The 19,965-nt window shown below is 46.0% G+C and overlaps 1 long non-coding RNA gene across 1 annotated transcript; it reads left to right on the top strand.

The window, feature by feature from the left end:
- The first annotated feature begins 8,336 nt into the window (after positions 1-8,336).
- Positions 8,337-18,202, top strand: LOC132222443 (uncharacterized). Its single transcript, XR_009450227.1, has 3 exons — positions 8,337-8,515; positions 16,552-16,596; positions 18,104-18,202. It is a non-coding gene; the product is annotated as an uncharacterized LOC132222443 (long non-coding RNA).
- Positions 18,203-19,965: the final 1,763 nt, after the last annotated feature.

Raw genomic sequence — 19,965 nt, 5'->3', positions numbered from 1 at the left:
AAGCCTCATTCATGAATGTTTTTAAGGACTTTAGAGGCTCTTCACAGAAATTACAGCACATTCATGAACTGCACTCTTCCCCCAGGAAGTTGTAAAGCTGTGGGGGATGACTCTGGAGTTCTGCTGCCATGGTTTCTGGAAGGCGTGCCTTTTCTGCAAGCTTTGAATATAGAATTAGACAGTGAATGTCGCTCACTGCCCAGTCCTAAGAAAGCACATTGCCGGGGCACTTGCCGAAGTGTGATTTCGGGGGCTAATTAAAGTGGTGTGACCAGCATAATCACGGGAGGATGCTAACACGAACTCTCTCCAGCGTCCATCACTGTGAGTTAGAACCCTGATCACTGTGGTTAAGAGAAAGATGCTTACTCAGCATGAGCAGCAGCAGGTCCTTGCTGCTCTTGACCAGCAGCCTGAGGCTGAAGGTGTTCGGATCCAGGATGGACAGCAGCGTGTGAAAGAAAGAGCAATGGACATGGAGGCAGGAGACCTAAGGTCTGTCTCAGCTAGGCTGTAAAGATAGTCACATGAACTTGGGCAATTCATGTCACCTTCCTGGACCTTTAGTGTCTCAGTCTAGAAAACGAAGAAGAACTTGAACTCTCAAGTCCATCCCAGGAATGTGTAGGTTTGGGTAAAAATTGGGAAGGAAATGGTCTGGGAGTTGGAGTTGCTCAAAGGAGGGGGGCTCTAAGCAGGCACCTGAGGAAGAGGCTGGGTGGACAGCAGTGAACTTGAGGACACTGAGCATCTCTAAGGGAATCGAATGAGAGCCTGACATGATAACTGTGCTGCGGGCCCTCCTGGAAGTCTGAATTGAAATGTGAGCAGAAGCAAGGTCCATAAACAGCTAGTTTTATTTGCCGAACACCCACGGAGGATAAGTGCCATCTGTCTTATTGAACTAGAGGTGCTGTGGTGAGCGCAGTGAGGTGAGAAGGACTAGCCCGCCAGAGATACTACCTCACTGGGGAACAGACAAACACTGAGAACTCTGACAAAAGCAGAGGCATGGGTGCCCTTTGGTACTCACATAGAGGTACGCTGGGAACATTCTACAATACTTGGTTACTGAGCATCTATCTGCCTTTGAAATCCTTCAGAACTCAGCTCCAACATCACCTCCTGGGTGGAGGACCTGATGTTCCCAGGCAAAATGAGCTTTTTACTATGTAACTATTCTAAAACTTAGCACCTTGATGACGGTTTACCCACATTTCTGTCTCCCCCACTAGATGGTGATGTCCTCAAGGGCAGGGATTGAGACCTGTTTACCTTTGTGACATCTATTCACGCATTTATTCATTCATTGAATATATATATTTAAAAGCCTACTAGGTACCAGCAGCTAAATATATACATGGCTCATCCCCAATACACAAAAGAAATACATATTTATACTAATAGATAATAAATTGCAATGACACACAGAGGTGGATAGGCAGTTATAACTCCATTTGGAAAGTGCAATGTTGGGCAGAGTACAAGGGAGCGCATAAGGGCACCTCACTTTGGGGATCAGGGAGGGCTTCCTGGCACAAGCATCATCTCATCTGAGACCAGAAGAATGGAGTAGGTGTTAGTCAGATAAACCAAATGGAGGATGTCATGGGAGCATAGAGGGTCAGTATTCTCAGGCACAGAGGAAAGAGAGGACAGAGTTTATTTAGAGGGTTGAGTATCCTTCGACCTGTCTATAGCTAAAAGAAAGTGTTACGGTGAAGCAGGAACGGTAAGGAGGGGCGAAATCAGACAAGAACCCAAGGGCAGGGACTATGGCTTATACAACTTTGTCTCTTTCTCCAGTGTCTAGCAAAGTGCTTGATGCATTTATTCATTCATTGAATATATATATTCACAGGTGGCTGGCTAGTAAATGTCTGTGGAAGGGAGGAAAGAAGAAAAGAAGGAAGGAATGTATATAAATGACGTGGAACACGGATCGTGCCTGTCCTTGAGGGCACTGGACAGACAAGACAGCTGTCAAAGTATGGAAATCAAAACAGGTCCTAGCCCTAGCCGGGTTTGCTCAGTGGATAGAGCGTTGGCCCTCGGACTGAAGGGTCCCGGGTTCCATTCCGGTCAAGGGCATGTACCTCCGTTGCAGGCTTGAACCCAAACCCTGTGAGGGTGCATGCGGGAAGGCAACCAATCCATGTGTCTCTCTCACATCGATGTTTCTCTCTGTCTCTCTCCCTCCCTTTCATTCTCTCTAAAAATCAGTGGAAAAATATCCTCGGGTGAGGATTAACAACAACAACAGGTCCTGTTTGATCAAATACCAGGAGAGAGCAGCGCAGGCAAACGTGCTGAGGTCTGGAGAGATCGCTCGCTGTGACCTGAGCTGTCACAGAAGCCTGCCTGTGTTGCATTGCATCTGAAGATGAGTAGGGTTTACTAGGAAGAAAAGAAAAAGGACATTGAGTCTTCCCAAGCGGAGGTGAGGGCCTGGAGAGAGAGGTAAGGTGAAGGAGAAAGTGAATCCTTTCGAAACTTCCCCTTTTCCAGTTGACTTCTGTTTCATCCAGCTGTTTGGAGGACATCAAGGTGTTCGCTGGAAGGTCCCATATCATAAGGCCTGGGATTCCGCCCAGGAAGGTCTATTCATAGAATCAGAGTTAAGAGACTCAGGTTCATATACTTGACCTGAATAAATTTCAAAGCTAACTGAGGCATTGAATCTATTCTGAAAGGCATTTATTCTGAATCAATGCTGTGCTTGAAAAAACAAAAGGTTGGATAACCATTTGTAAGCAGGAAAAGAAAAACACTTGTTGCAGAATTTGAAAAAACAACAGTGTGGCTTTGATTTATGTTTTTATTTATTATTATTATTGTTATTATTATTTAGAGAGAGAGAGAGAGGAAGGGAGAGGGAGAGAGTGAAGCATCGATTGGCTGCCTCCTGCATGCCCACTATTGAGGACTGAGCCCGCAACCCAGGATGGCAAAGGTGACTTCTAGGTAGGTGAGACTATGCTCAACCAACTGAGCCACACTGGCCATGGCCGATGCTGTGACTTTTAAGTTGTCCAGTTATTTCCTTTGCATCTACTAATCTTTCAAATAGTGGCTATGGAACAGTATTGCTATTCCCACCAAATGCTTAAAGAGTGATGATTTATATAGACAAGGAATAAAAACAAAAAAAGTTTATTATTTACTTCATGCTTTATGTAACTCTAGGAATCTCACACTCCAAGTGTCCTTAACCTTTGAGATGAGGAAATGATCTGTCAGCCTTCATTTAATTAGAAAATAGACTCTGAGTGTGTGGTATGTATAACTGAAAATGTAGAAAATCCCTGTCATTAATGATAGTATGAAATCAATCTAGAGTTTGTATGGAAATGAGCCACCCACATTTATTTTTTTAACACCTTACATTTTATTAACTAACGTAGTCACATACTATTAATCCTAAAGCATCCATCTGTATTCTATTTGCATTTGTCTGTTCTCTTCCTCTTCCCTCCTCTCCCCATCATCACTACATCTTTGCGCCCTGAACCTATCTCTGTGAGAAGACTTAGTAAAGCTCAGCCATTCTAGCTAAACTAGATTCCTAAAAATATGTACCTTTTGGAGAACAAGTTTTTTGACATTAAGCCCTGTAAACTTGGCAAAATCCACTTGGAGATTATTTTTCCTAAAGAAATTAAAGTTCGAAAGTGCTGAGATGTTAAGCAATGAATAAAACAAGGCAATAAATAATTCACTCATGTATTAATAAATATTTCAGGGCTGAGTGGAGTCCTGGTTAATGCATGTTAATATCTTAGTAAATGAAACTCTTTGAATGCTTTATGTTACAACTTCAACTATTTAGCATTACTGTGCATGGATCTATAGATAAAATATTTAACAAAAGTCAGTAATGAATAGGAAAAGAGCACTTTAAGGATGTTTTAATAAATAAACTCATTAATAGTGCAAGACATTCCAAGGCAAACATATGCATTTATCAGACCCTAAACCTGATTTCACTGTACTTGTCAGGACTCTTCTCACTTAAAGTAGACTGCCCAGGTGAATTCTGAACACAGACATTGATTAAGAGAGTCACTGCCATTTACCAAACTCACAGTCTCTCTCTCTTTTTTAAAAATATATTTTATTGATTTTTTGCAGAGAGAAAGGGAGAGGGATAGAGAGTTAGAAACATCGATCACCTGCCTCCTGCACACCCCCTACTGGGGATGTGCCCGCAACCAAGGTACAGGCCCTTGACCGGAATCAAACCCGGGACCCTTCAGCCCGCAGGCCGACACTCTATCCACTGAGCCAAACCGGTTAGGGCTCACAGTCTCTCTTTATGTCGCACATATGTCCCTGAAATGCAGCCCGAGTTGAAGGCATAATCCCCAGAGCAGGTTTGGGGGTGCTCCAGCCAGAGGTCAGAGGGGTGTCAGGAACTTGGAGCCATTTTTGAGGTTAGTTCTTTGGCTGGAGTGGCATTGAATTCCCACGGAGAGCCAGGACAACTCAGACAAGCTCTGTGTTCCCAGCTATGCTGGGAGGGGCACTGCTCTCTGTGCCTTTGCTCAGGGCGGCTCTGTAGAATCCGAGTTTTTGGGAGGACATCCTCAGTGTGAAATGAGCCCCAGGCATGGTTGTCATTTCCCATATAGACACCAAAGCCGCTCTGGTCACCAACGCTGGCCCTGCCCGCTGCCCCTGCAAGCTGACTTCTCAGGTTTTCGAGTTTTCCTTTCATTTCTAGCTCCTGCAATTTCCCTTGTTCTCGTGCCCTTGGCTATGATTTAAAAGCATATTTGTTCTATTTTACCCAGCACATCGAGGTGCTTGTAGCTGAAAGACTGTCAGATATTTCTAGTGGCTGGAACCAGAACTCTCTCGAATTCTTCCTAAGACCTTTAAATTTGGCTTTTACTCAAAATAAAGCTTGGAGGCATTTTTTTTCCCTATTGTGAAGAGAAAATAGAATGAAAGAGCAGAGCAAGAAAACCTGAATGGAAATGAAACCTGCGTATGCTTTTACAAGGCTTAGCGCCTCGGCCTGCTTTTCGTATTAAGTAGTTTGCTCTTCTAAGTGCTCAGGGAGGCACCGAATGCAGTTGAAGAAAATGATTTCTGCTTTCTGGCTTTGCATCTTTGCCCTTCCTTTCAGTCTCCAGTTAACGAAGGGATGGGTAATTTATCCACTGAAAGCCTTTCTTTTTCACCCGATTCATTATCCTGAACTAGTTCTTCAACCCTACCTGTGATTCTGTGACATATCTATCATTTACTGAATTCCCATTTTCCTTAAGGCAGTTGGAGTTATTTGTGATGATTTACAACAGAGAATTCTGACTGATATAGGATGATGACTTCTTTAAAAACTTTTCTTTTAAATTAACTGAACTTTGTTTTCCACACCAAAGTTTAGCCTAAAATGTCAACCACATTTTAAGAAAACCCAGTGTGGAAGTGTATACACAAAGAGTTGGAAAATCCTAATTAAAAAAAAAAGGAATATTAGTCTTCCTTTATTTTTTCTTTCAAAACAGAATTATTATTATTTTTTTATTTTTTTAATATATTTTATTGATTTTTTACAGAGAGGAAAGGAGAGGGATAGAGAGTTAGAAACATCGATCAGCGGCCTCCTGCACACTCCCTACTGGGGATGTGCCCGCAACCAAGGTACATGCCCTTGACCGGAGTCGAACCTGGGACCCTTGAGTCCACAGGCTGATGCTCTATCCACTGAGCCAAACCGGTTAGGGCCAAATGACTCTTATGTCAGTGGTTCTCAAAGTGTGGATTCCAGGCAAGCCGTCATATCATCTAGCAACGTGTTAGAGATAAACATTCTCGGGCCCTACCTCAGACCTACTGAATCAGAAATTCTAGGGATGGACTCAGCAATCTGCAAAACAGAATTACTTAATAACATTCATTTCATTTAAAAACAAAAGCTTTTTTTGGGGGGGTCCTTTTATTTGTATTTATTTACTTATTAAATTTATTGGGGTGACATTGGCTAATAAGATTATATAGGTTTCAAGTGTACATTTCTATGATACATCATCTGTATAACGCACTGTGTGCCCACCACTTTAAGTGAAATTATCTGTCACCATATATTTGATGCCCTTTACCCTTTATTCCCCCCTCACCCCACTTGCTTCTGGCAACCACAATACTGCCGTGTCTATGAATTTTTGTTTGTTTCATTTGTTCATTTGTTGCTCCCAGTTTTATATCCCACATATGAGTGAAGTCATATAGGTTTTGACTTTTTCTGTCTGACTTATTTCACTTAGCATCTTATTCTCAAGATCCACCCATGTTGTTGAAAATGGTAGTATGTCATCTTTTCTTGTGGCTAGGTAGTATCCCATAGTATGGCCACCATTCCAATATGTTGGCCGCCGTGAATAATAAGTCTCCCTTTAAATGATGAGACCTCTAGTGAGTTTAAAATGATTTCATTTCCAACACATTCTCTGCCTGAGACTTTGATAAATGTGCTGCTTCAGTTCAGTCTGAGCTGCTGGTTCACTCATTCATCCAACCATGTCTTCCTTCAACACTTCCCAAGAACCTGCTCCGTGCCAGGCATTGATTTGGCACCAGCTTCCTCCCTTCCTCCGGGCTCCGTATCCCAGCGCACTACACATTCTGAATAAAAGCAACGGATTCGGCTGGAGAGGCTTAGGAAGCAACTTCATCCACTTATTCATCGTCCCTGAGTGCAGGCTGTGTCCTGCTGGGGGTGCGGCACTGCGAAGCAGCAAGTTTTCTAGGCCATAGGCTGTCTCGCTTCCTCCTTAGCTCTTGCAGGAGGCTCACTATCAAATGCAGGTCTAGAAAAGTCTACGTCCCTAAAGTATGGTGACCATTAAGACACATTTTGCTTTGATGTCTTCCACATTTCTATTAAAACCATAATTACCCTTGATTCATAACCACAGGCCTCTGGAAATCCGGCTACTATTGGCTCCAAACCCTCTCCCCTGTCATCCACAGACTGATGTCTGTGAGAACAAGAAGACTGTATTTTATTCATCTTTGCCTCCTCAGAGCAAAGAATGGAGGAACCATTTAAATAATGTTTTAGAGTTTTAAATATTTCTCACAAAAAGTGTTGCTTTCTGTTGCCTGCTTACTACCAACCACACACAATTGACCTGGTACCGGCAGGTGCTCTCAACTCAGCTCACTTTCCTCAGGAAGACCTGCTCTGACGCCAAAGGCAAGGTCTGGACTCGCTGTGATGAGCTCAGAGAAAAGCCCAGGTTTCCCCTTTACGGCACCTACTTGTGTTTAGGCGGTGCCAGTGTTCTCTGTTAGAATATACACTCCAGGAGGGCTGGGCTGCTGTAAATCAGAAGCAGTGCCCAGGGCACAGCAGATGCTCAATAAACATCTCTGGAATAAATGCGTTTGGATCAATAGCATTTAGAAGGCTAACCTTTCTCTCCTTTTCATCCTCCCTTATCCGCAGAGCTGGTTAACACTCTTCGGCAGGTGTATGTGTTGTTTCTATCAGTTTTCTATTTCTACTGGATGGATGCGTGGTATCGTGATGAATCTATGTCGGGGCGGCTACAACATTTCCATGCGGGAGAGGCCTCTACTATTGCACTTCTCCAGGGCTTGGGTTGAAACGGCAGTGGTGTCCTTCTGTCCCCTAAACTGCCTTTTCACCTTGTTCCATGGGAATGTGTCAGTAGGGAGTCTAGTTCGAAACGGAGCTATTCTGATCGCTTTTTCCTACTTTCACCACTAGAGGGGGCAGTGACATGCTCTGTTGCTGCACCTGAGTTGCACCTGTAGGATATTAGAGGGAGCTGGACCTCAGTGGTCTCCTGGGCCAACTCCTGCCCTTTCACAAACAAACGCAGAGATGAAGGGACTGGCCTATGGTTATGGAGTTGGTCAGTGACAAAACCCAGATCTCTTGCTTTTCCTTCCAGAATGCTTCATTGCAGCACGTGGTCCCCGGCCTGCCAGTCCCTGGAGGACCCTTGCAGGGCCCGCTGACAGGGGTCAGTTTTGACAATGCTGAGTCACTTGCCAAGCATTCCTGGGCCTGCCAATGTCCTCATCCAAGTTTATTTATCGGTGGTGGTCCGTATCTACGCATGTGGGCTGGAGGGAGCATGAGGTAATAGCAGTTGTGCTGAATTCCAGCCCTTGCAGAAAACAAGATGTGGTGGATGGTTCTGGTGCTATGGCCTTTTGGTTACACACGCAAGCTTTCCTATTGCCCCTTGTTCTTGTAACTGTCCCCCCCCTCCCCCTTCACAGAGGCACAGGCCAGTAACACCAGTCTGCCTAATCACAGCTTCCTGGTCTCCCCAGACACAGCGATGGTTCAGGAGAGGGCACGGTGTCCAGCTGGGTCTATTCGAGTCCTGCCCTGGAATTTCTGAGTTGGAAATTGGAGGAACAACTCACTCTCTTGCCTCGGGGCCCACGGTGCTGGAAGGATGTGAGGTTAGATGACTGTGGCCATCTTTCTCAGCAAATGGAGAAGACTTGTTAGTGGCAGAGAGGAGAGGTAAGCACAGAACCAGAGAAAAACGCCAGTTGGAGGACTGCATCCCAAGTCCACTCCTTCAGCCCTGGCTCCTACAGCTTCTCACGTTCTGAGCCGCCCAGTTCTTATTCCTAGCCATCTGAGCTCATCCATTCCTTCGTTTTGTTTGGTCTAAAGGCAGTTTGAGTTAGATTTGTGTCACAGTGAAGGATTTTGACTGGTATGGAGATCGCTCACCCTTGGTGTAGGGTAATATCACCTTTCCTCTGACCCTAAACCATGGGTCCAGCCAACAGTCCATCTTTTAATACCAGATTCGCGGGCGAATAGTAATTAATTTTTTTATTATTATATCCTCACTGTTGTCTGTCCTGGTTAGTTCAACCAGAAAGAACATGTTGCTAGTGAGGCCACGAGCACAGGTCACATGGTTCAGTTAGTTCTGCTCTGTCTGTAACAAAACCTGCCCCTGAAAACATCCAGCTGTGTTTTTAACAGGTGACCTTGGCCATGATGTGAACCAGTGAGGCCCAGTGCATCTCTGCACTGACTCCGGAAGGGAGCAAGGGTTATGGAAGCAGCACGAGTCTGAGCCTTGGGCCACAGCATTCTAGTCCCATCTCCATCTTTTCCTTATTGGGGGACCCCCAAGGGAGTCAATTATCTTCTCTGGGCCTCCATTTATCAGGTTACAAAAAATATGATAGCTGGGCAACATGATCCTAAGATACAGTCTGGCTCTGAAATGACATTACTCTCAAAGACCAGCTGAAGTGATCCTCCATGAATGGCAAGTCAGTCCTACTGTTTTTGTACCAACAAGACAACATATAACCTGACTGTGTTCTCATCAGTCCTCAGGGCAAGCTGGGTAAGGAATCATTAAGCATATTATAAATAGTTATCTTTGCTTTCAGCCCCAAAGTGCAGTCCTGCCCTCCTTGGCGAATGATATGTTCCCCTCAGGGCTCAGTCCTAAATATGCCAGGGAAAGCGAATCCTTTCTAAATATTAACGATTGGGGAGCAGCAATTCTTTTCTTCAGGGGCCGAGAGTGAAGAGCTTTCCTCCGTTCTCACCTCTGCTGCCCGGGTTCCCTTTAACACCTCCACCTCCCAAACTGAAGAGCTGAGGGTTGCTAGGAGACAGGGCTGAGGTGGCAGGAGGTGATCAGCTCACTGGGGAAGCCAGGAGGAGGAACCCAACCCTTGAGGAAGTAGAAAAGCAAGTACTTCCTAGACTCCTGATCTAGTTTTAAAAATAGAGTTAAAGTGCAAGTGGGGATGGGCCGGGGAAGGGGAAGGAGCAAGCTTTGGGGAAGGCGTGTAGATGAGAGGCAGAGACTCCAGAGGCACTGTGTGAGGCTGGTAGAAGGCTCAGAGATGGTAGGCTTATTGCTCAGAGATGCTAAATGCACAAGTCATTTTGACTGGCACCCCTGGTGAATTAGATTGGGACCCTAGATGGTGGCCGAATGAACGCCTGCAGGACAGCTAAGAGCCGCGTGGCTGGGGCCGCCCTTCCTTGGCCTGAACTTGTCTCTGGGAAGCACTCAAGCTGGTCCAAGTGCAGCTGTATCCGAATGGCTCCGGGTGACGAGAGGCTGATCCGATAGAGCTCAGGGTTACTATTAAGGGGACAAAGGTCAACTGGACCCTGTTGGGTGCCCCCTAGGACAGCAGGTTAAGACCACGGTAGGGGAAGGGTGGCTGCTTAGGTGGCCATGCTGTTAGCAAGGCCCTGAGCTTGGCTTGCCTGACACGTGGTAACAGCACTTGGCCCACGGTAAGAGCTCAATAAATGATTGTTATTTCTATTGTTCTAGTTATAATTATCCCTACAGATGGGAATTGAGTTTTCACCTTCTCCTTGCACCCCTGGGTTTTGCCTCTATAACTGTTCTGAGGTGATTATGGATCCCAAACATCCTCACAGTGGGTCTTGTCCGCTTTTAATGCCCCTTTAAGGGCTTCTTATCCCATTCCCATCCGAATGTGAGTCACGCACTCAGAGTGAGTTTCCTTAGCCAGTCAACAGTGACGATTCACCCCAGCCTCTCCCCACATAACCCAAACCTGACAGACCAAAACACCTGACTCAACAAAACACCAACCACCCGCTGCCACGTCTTGCCAGGGAAGAGCCACCTTCCTTTCATTTCTGACCTTCACTTGCGGAGTGTTTCATGCGTGTTGAATGTGTTGCATGGCCTGCTCCAGAAGCCACTGCGTTTTGGTGGGGGAGCAACACCACCCCCAGGAGAGTCTGCTGTCTCCCTCCCTCCACCGCTGGCCTGCACAGAGCGGCCTTTGTCTGAGGTCCTGGCCTGCTGCTCGGAGTGGCAGCAGCAGCAAGAGCGGCACAGGGGCAGCGAGCTGAATTGGAAATCACACCCTGCCCTGATGTAATGTTTCCGAACGCGTGGTGGTTGGGTCACATGAGGTCTGACATCATCTGGAGGTGGGAGCTTCCGGGAATGCTGCCACCAGCAACTTTGCCCGGCAGATACCGGATCTCAGCTCTTACAGGAGACAGAACAGCAAACCGAGCAGAGCAAAACTGAAGCTATGCGCCAGCTTCAAAAATCGGAGGGGTCAAATCACAAGGGAGAAGAAAGGGCGTTGTCATACTTAGTCCAGAGACTCAACCCTCACCGCTCAGCGTTCAAACTCACTGATAACCAGGAGGACCTTGGGGGGCTTATGGAGTTCAACCATCTGCCTCTAAGGCAGTGGTTCTCAACCTTCTGGCCCTTTAAATATAGTTCCTCATGTTGTGACCCAACCATAAAATTATTTTCGTTGCTACTTCATCACTGTCATGTTGCTACTGTTGTGAATCGTCATGTAAATATCTGATATGCAGGATGGTCTTAGGCGACCCCTGTGAAAGGGTCGTTCGACCGCCAAAGGGGTCGCGACCCACAGGTTGAGAACCGCTGCTCTAAGGCACATCTTATCTGGAACTTCAAATCACGGAAAACTCTCCAGGGGGATGATGGTGCATCACCTGCTTTGATAGGTGGCTCGTGTGTCATTCCCCTAGAGCAGTGGTTCTCAGGGGAGCAAGCTAGATAGATGTCCGGGAGGAGTGGCCAAGGGGTGAGGTTTGGGCACGTACCCCCGGGAGATACTCTTCTGCGTGCTAAGTGGGTGGAGAGACAGGATCTTGGGGAGAGAATTGTGGGGTTCAGTAATGAAGCTTCTGCAAACTCCCTGTATAGACTAAAGATAACATTTTAAGAAACAAAGCTTCATCTTTGTTAGTCATGAGGATATTTTTTATTACAAATATGTCAAATATATAAAGAAATTACAGAATACTAAAAGAAATGCCCATAGATATCCTTCACCTAGATTCACCAATTAATAACCTTTTCCCATCTCTGTTTCATTTTTGTCTCTCTCTCTACACACACACACAGATACACATACGCTACACTACGGATTTTGTAGCCTAAGGACCAAGGATTCTGGAACACGGATGATGTAATGACAGAAGCAGTGTTTCCCAAAGTGTGATGGCGAACAGGATCACTATGAAGTGGAACTGTATGCGGATGAGCATGGAACAACATGGAATCACGCACACCAAAATTCAACCATTATTACTTCCCATTTTTCTTCTCTCCTGAAATGGCCAGTTTGCCTAATGCACAAACAGCCCCAGCTAATTACAGCCTCCCCCTTCGAAGTAAGAGCAACATACAGGTCCATTCTTTTCACAAATCAAAATGAACTAATATAACATTGTTTTGATAATACAGAAAAATATACCAGTAAAGTAGATAACGAAGAAGCAGAATGTATTGAATAGTCACAGCACCAGGAGAGATGGGGTAGGATGAAAAAGAACTTTTTCTATGACCTTATTATGTTCATTATAATGTCCTTGTACTATGAGGGAGCAACACAAAAGAGACAGCTGCTATTCCAGTTCCAAGTAAACAATTTTATCAAAGATAATCCCGCTTCCCAGTACTGAATTATAAAAATGAGATCCTTTTGCCTCATAAACCTGGTTGCTCTTCCCAAGTTCCTCCCACCCACCTCTTCTCCTGCCTCACAAGGCTTTTGAAAATAACTGAGCCGAGACATGCCACCCGTCTCTCCTGGTCTCTATGTGACTTTCATATCTAGTGCTTAACCCCAGGCCCCGGGGAATAGAGTGTTCCTCCCCCCAACAGATTCGACGAAACAGCAAGAGGTTTTCAGGGAAATACTGAGAAATCTAATTGTTAGCAACAGGAACGACGACCCAACTTCGAGTTCTCCAGATGTGCATGCATTCTGTCCACACAGACAGCATTTAAAATTTAATTAGAAATCCTTTGAGTTCTTCAGAAGAAGATCTTTAGTGGACTGTGGGAGCGGATGACAATTTTAATTATTCACCATATCCTTTCCTTAGGAAGGCAGCTCGCTGCAGCCAGAGCGGAACAAGATAAACGCTGTTGATCCCAACTCCCTCTTCTTTTGAAACTAGACTTGATTTTTTAGGGCAGTTGTAAGGTCACAGCCAAACTGGCTTCCCAGAGCCACCTGCCCCAGTGCAGCCTGCCCCACCACCCACAGGGGCCCTGAGAGGCGGACATTCGTTACATATGCTGACATGTCATCACCACCCAGACTCCACAGTCTGCAGTGGGGGGCAGTCCCTGTCACCGTATTTTTCGTGCGGGGTCTAAAGGGCAAGTTCAACACCAGTATCCATGCCTGGCAGCCTCCTGGGCTTCCCCACGTCTTTGTGAAGCCCTTCTGCTGGCCGGCAGTCCCTCCCTTCGGCGCCTGTGCCCGGTGCCGTCAGACTGTCAGGGCAAGTCCACTGCCTGGGCGTCCCCAGCTCCCTCCCCTCATCACCACTTTTAATTATGTCTTATTTCCCTGGGAAGAAGTTCGGTGCTCTTCAAGGTCATGTGTCGTTATTTATACACACATGTGAGCTAAGGTGCTAATGAGTGATACTGGAGGCAAGAGGATGCTATAGGAGGCAATGCTACCCCAGAGGCAGGAAGTTCAAATCCTGTGAATTTCAGGAAGGGGCAGGCTCAGGCAAGCCAGAGGGCAGACAGCTCTGGGCTGCCACTTGGGAGTGCCTCTCAAATCATCCCAGGTAGGGGGCTGCCCACACCTTGATCTCAGCCCAGCGGTACTTGATTCTGGGCTTCCGGCCTCCAGAATTGTGAGAACATAAATGTCTGTTGTTTTTTTAAAAAAATAATCATCATCCCAGGTAGGAGGCCACCTGCTCTACCTGTGCGAAGAGAGAGCCCTGTATTTTCCTGTCTATCATTTCTCTACCGCTTTAGATTTGAAACGCAAGGAGGAGGGTTGTCTAGAATAACCCTTCCCTTCCCTCGCTCTCTCCCTCTCCCTCCCTCCTTCCTCTCCCTCCATCTCTTCCTTCCTTCTTTCTTTCATTTTACAGGTGGGAAAAAGAACAGATGACTCACCTCAGGTCTCCTAGGGTGAAGGACCTCGGGCAGTGGTGTGCTGGTAATGTTTAACAACTGGCTCTCTGGAAAAAAAAGGAAATTTAGGAGTTTAGTGTGAATTTTATTGAGATAAAGGAAGTGTGGAATACACTTTGCAAATAATAAAATATACAGCACCCTTTATTGTAATTTCCACATAGCCAGTTGACCCTCACAAAATGCTTTTGCTGATTCTTGCTGAATTCATGCTTTGAGCCTATAGTTGTGATTCAGCCAGGCATGATATGACAAATAGGGTTGCACTCCCATCTGCTTTTCCCAATGAGTTACATCTGTTGTGTAATCTTCAGTTTATTTACTATTTATCAGCCACAAACAGAGGACAGTTGGCTGTTGAACAACCCCTGCACAGTCGAAAATCCACATGTAACTTTTGACTCTCCTAAACTACTAATAGGCTACTTTTGACCAGAAGCCTTGCCGATAACAGTCAATTAACACATAGTTCCTTTTAAGTATCATATACTGCATTTTTACAATACAGTAAGCTAGAGAAAAAAATGTTAAGAAAATCATAAGAAAAATATATTTATCATAGAGCAATTCAGACTCATGTTGTTCCAGGGTCAAATGTATAACCATTAAACTGAGAGCTCTCTCAGCTCTAGTAACGTTTGTAATATAACTTTTTAAAAATAATGCTTTTGTTTCAGAACTGGCTTCCGAAATTCCTAGAAATGTAACCACTGGCCCTCATGAGCCAAACCGGCTCCAGCACCCCTCTGCCTTCAGGGCTGCAGCCACCTGGCTGGACTGTCTTCTCATCTTCAAAGCAGGGCTAGGATGCAGGACTCCACAGTCAAAAACCAAGCGTTTGCTTTCTGTTGTGCTGGGCCGGGCAGAGGCTGCTGACACCTGGCTGAGTTTACAGCCAGAATGCTGAGAGACCATCCCACAGAGCAGCCAGGCCTCTGCAGAAGGATATGAGCCGCTGTAGGAAGTGACACACCCTTTGTCTCTGGGCTCAGAGATGCTAACCACCCCCCCCCCCCCCCCCCCCGAGGAGAAAGCATGGCTGAGGTGGGGAAGGCAGGAATTGAAAGCAAGTGTTTGTCAATGTTTTCTTCGAGCCTCATGCCTTTCTACCCACCTGAGTCTGTGACAGGGACAGGGCGGCTATGCAGGGATCAGCGGGACAAACGTGGTCCAGCACCAGCTCCCTTACTGCCCTCTAGGCCCTCTGTTCTCCACTGGAGTCTGATTGGCCACAGAAGATAGTTCTGGGAGTAAGAAGGTAAGAAAAAAAATCAAATATATAGCCAAAACCGGTTTGGCTCAGTGGATAGAGCGTTGGCCTGCGGACTGAAAGGTCCCAGGTTCGATTCGGGTCAAGGACATGGACATGTACCTGGGTTGCGGGCACATCCCCAGTAGGAGATGTGCAGGAGGCAGCTGACCGATGTTTCTAACTCTCTATCTCTCTCCCTTTCTCTCTGTAAAAAATCAATAAAATATATTTTTAAAAAGTCAAATATATAAATAATGCCAACGTGCATTTGGGGGAGGTAAGTAAAAAGGACCCAGGTATGTTTCTTTGCTCTTTGTTTAGTCATCTTCCATCCAGGCACCTGGGGGACTATGTCTGCTCTGGTGGAAGCGTGGTCTCCCCTGAGACTTGCCTAAAAAGCGCATAATTTCCTCTTTCAGATTTTCTATTGATTTGGCAGTCAGTCGACTGCCCTGAAGTTGAGTTGTGTGTTTCTGCCAGTCTGGCTGCAGCGGGCAGCATTTAATTTCTACTGTTACTAATGCTACCATTATTAATACTCTCACTTCAGGAAGGAGGAGGAGCAGACAGAGCAGCAAAATGTGGGGCAAGGAAGGCGACAGCTAATATTAATTAAGTTACTTTAAAAAAATCAGAATATTTTTAAATCACAGTAGAATGCATTTATTTGTTTGTTATTTATCTATTTGTAGAATGCATTTAAAAGTCAGCATTTTAATGTGCATAACTCGGTGGTGTTTGTACATTCACAATGTCGTGCAATCGTCATCATAATCTGGTTGCAGAACATCTTCACCCTTCCAAAAGGCAGCCCTGTACTCAGAAGGCAGAAGGCGCTTGCCCTTCCGTCTCTCCCCTGCCCCTGGACATCACTAATCTTCTCTCTCTCTATGGATTTGCCTATTCTGGACATTTCATATAAATGGAATTATACAAAATGTGGCCTCTGTGTCTTGCTTCTTTCACTTAGTGTAATGTTTTCAAGCGTCATCCATGTTGCAGTGTGTAATGCGTAAGTTATGTTTGGATAATAAAAGAGAAGAAAAATCACAAACCCTCTTCACCTGGCTGGGTATCGCCTTCCCCCCAGTTTTACTTGGGGGCCCATGAGAGGAAATACTGCCAAGGCAACCCTCTGGTTTTGTGCCTTATCCAGGGCCCGAGGAAACGGGAAAAGAGGATGAGAAGAAATGAAGTGTAGCTATCCCAAGTGAATAGGTCAACTATCTTTTTAAAATTCTGGTCATATTTTGGTTTGTAGTTACATTGACTTAAAGGGCATTGTGTTAGAACTGACTTCGCATACTGTTTTTTAATTTCTTTTATTTTTAATAGCCCTGAGGAAGTAAAAGATAAAACCATGGCAACGTATCAACCAAGGTAATACACAAAAACCTACGAGCTGATCACAGAGGAAAATGGGCGGCATCTCAAAGACTTCATCACTGTCAAACACGCTCTCCACTCCCGGCAGCTCCGACAAAGGGATGCTGCTCTGAGAATCCTTGCTGAGTCGTTTCCTTGTGGCTCTGGAAAACAGAGTCACGTTCAGGTCCCTGTTTATCCCCGTTGTCACTTTTTCGCTAAGCTTCTTCGTGGGTTGCAAACTCTTTCTGATTCCTGTTTCTGTAACCTGAATTTCTGGTAATTCAAAGGAATCGCGTCTGTTATCGTAGGGCTTCAGACACCTCTGTGTGTTGCTGTGTTAGTCAGAGTAATTAATGTTAGCCACACCAGCAAAACAACCTTGAAATCTCAGTGGTTTCATACAATAAATGTTTCTTTTTTGTTCACGTCACGACTCAAAACAGGTCTGGCAGCTCTCCTCCAGGCGATGACTCAGGGATTCAGGCTCCTTCTGTCTTTCGGGTTTGCCGTCCTCTATGGCCCTCTTGGAGTGCTGGCCGTAGCATGTGAACTGCGCTGACCAGCAAGCAAGGAGAGATCAAGCAGAGGATACCATGTTCACTTTAGGATCCAGACCTGAGCGGGGCCTACATCATATTCAGTCATGTTCCGTTGGCTGCTGTAAAGGGTCTGGGAGATGTAGTCTTCTGTGTGTCTAGGAGCTAGGAACAGTATTGTTGAGCACCTAGCCAGTCTCTGCCATAAACCTTCCGAACCCTCTAGCATGCTTGAAAAGAGGCGGGTGGTAAAAGGTTGCCTCATGTTGGTTCCCTGGTCAGTCATGCCACACCTGTGCCTCTGCTTTGCATGATTCCGGGCGGGCAAACTCCATTCTATATCACAGACCACCATTCCCTTCCCTGCTGGCCACTTTCTGCAGTTCTAGAACCTACTATCTCTCTTCAATCACCTAAGGATGAGAAAGTCTGATGCCCCTTTACCATTCCACACCTATCCTCTCCTTACTCATAGCCAAGAGAGGCCAGACTGTAACAACAAAACTTTACTGAAGGGTTTACTATCACAGAAGGTGGTTACAAGAGGGGGTTGTGGGGACCTCCACCTGTAGCCAGTTGGTCACGAACACAGACGACAACCTGGACCTGTGATGGATGTCTGAAGTGTTGGGGGGACAGAATCTGACACCATCTCCAGATAGATATTGTCAGAACTGAGTTGAATTGCCAGACACCCACTGGTGTCTGAGAATTGCTCAGTGGTGTGGGGGGAAAATCCTTATCAGAATGGGTATCAGCATCATAAGTGGCCAGGTCCTTGATAATTGAGGTTTCCAGAGCAAAGGAATTCTCATCCTAAGACGATTTTATTTTCTATTCGCTAACACACCGAAAATTGCTCAAAAGTTTGCCATGAGCTTTCTCTGGATTTAATCCTCTTCATCAAGATGTCGAGCCAGGATCACAGGTTCAAGTATGGGTCAAAGCTCAGATTACCTGACACCCATCCCTGTCTTTTGCAGGAATTCCTGTAGGAAGGAGAAGTCTGCCAACCACAGAGCCTGAGGGTTCAGTCCTGAGAAGACAGCCAGAGAGGGTCCATGTTCCCCTGCACATGGAGTCCGGGTATCTTGGTCCTTTTTCTGTCATTCTTGCGTCTACCATGGGTTCGGGGCAGTTCTTTATACAGAGTCATCCCTCAGCAAATACTCATTGAATGAATGGATCACCGGGTCATTTGAACTGAGGGCTGTTCCATTTTCGGCTTCAAGAAGAACTGCAGGCGATAATGTCCGAGCCAACTCCCGTGGTTGCTCAAGTCACCGAAGCTGCTGCAGAAGTTGTGGGCACAGAAGGTTTGCGAGCTCAGCTGTCTCCCAGAGCTGATGGATAAGGAGCTCTTGTGATACCCACTGGCTCTTCTTCTGCAGCCCTCCAGGCAGAAGATTCAGGCTGGGCCGGTGAGGACAGAGCAGGAGGGCACGGAGGGACAGACAGCCACCTGCAGGCCAGTCATGGGATGACTCCAATCCAGGTCATTCATACCGTCTCAGAGATGCCAGGAGAATGAAAGAAGATGGCACTGACCGTGCAGTCCTTTCCTTGTGTTCCTAACCTGGATCACCTCGCCTGCGCTGAATGATCAGTAATGCTTAAAACCCCCTTTATTATCTTGTGAATGGCAAGAGTATTTGCAATGTGCTTTTATTTTGCTGTTAAAAACACGAATATGCTGAATGTAAATTTGTAAAATGTGCCCGTTTTTAGAACCCAGTTTTGGTATTTCTTACCGTTGTAATATCTCAGGAGTCAGTCTCAGAAACACAAATAGTTGGGGGCTTCCTCAAACTCCCAGAGGCCCCCCCCCCTCATCCCTTTTGCCCTTTCACCCCTTCCATTCTAGAACTCTGTCCTTTGTCAAATGTGCCTGCCTTAGAAGTCTCTTTCCTGAAGAGTCTGTTCCAGAAGGTTCCTCTGTCCCTTACATAAGTAAATTCCTGTTAAATAGCGCCCCCCCCCCCCCCCCCCGCCCCTGACCCTTCGACGTGCCTTGACATGCCCCATTCCTCCAGGGAACCCAGCTTAGGCTCATGCTGGGTTCCCTGCATGACTAAGGAATGAACGAGGAGGGGCTTCCCCAAAGTGCTCCAGCAGCTTCATTAAACTAGTAAGAGCAGCCTTCACTGGGCGGATATAAAGACACATGGATTAGCTTCCATTCTTCCTCCAGCCTCAGCGTGGACTCAATATTTAGCCCCGACGAAAGCAGCATCCTTCCACAGTCACACCTAGAAACCTTGCGAGCGCAATCAGAATTTAAGGAATTTTTAGGACAAGGTTTCGTTGGGGATTTGAATGAACAAAGCTGGGTGGGGGCTTCCAGATCTTTCTGCATGTTGTTTTGCTCACAGGAAGAGTCTCACTTTCCTTTTTTTATTTAGACACAAATGTACGAATGATTTGTGTTTCCCTGAATTCCCTGGCAAAGGTGCTTATTGAAATAACTGAGGGGCTGCTGGCAGTAAGGAGGGAGATAAAACTTCCTGGCTGGATTTTTTTAAAAGCTATAAATAATCATGACTGTGTTGTCACAGCACAGGTGATAATTCTTCGTTGCTATCCTGGGGCTGACCAAGTAATCTAACCAGCTCCTCTTCCACACACAGCATCATCCCTCAATTTTGGGTGAAGTCCATCATTTCTGAGAATTCGGGGGGAGTTTCTGGCATTGCTAACTCACTGGCGATTTTAGCTGAAGTCACCACCCATGCATACCTGCCTCGGGCACAGGCGGAAAGCGAGGTGGCCGGATGCTACCTTAGGTAACTGGAGCATCACTCCTGGAAGCGAGAAGCTGCCTCTAAATTATTCAGTGAGCCACCTT

Source organism: Myotis daubentonii, chromosome 20, assembly GCF_963259705.1.
Source record: "Myotis daubentonii chromosome 20, mMyoDau2.1, whole genome shotgun sequence".
NCBI classification, from domain to species: Eukaryota; Metazoa; Chordata; class Mammalia; order Chiroptera; family Vespertilionidae; genus Myotis; species Myotis daubentonii.
This window is presented reverse-complemented; position numbering and strand designations above follow the sequence as displayed.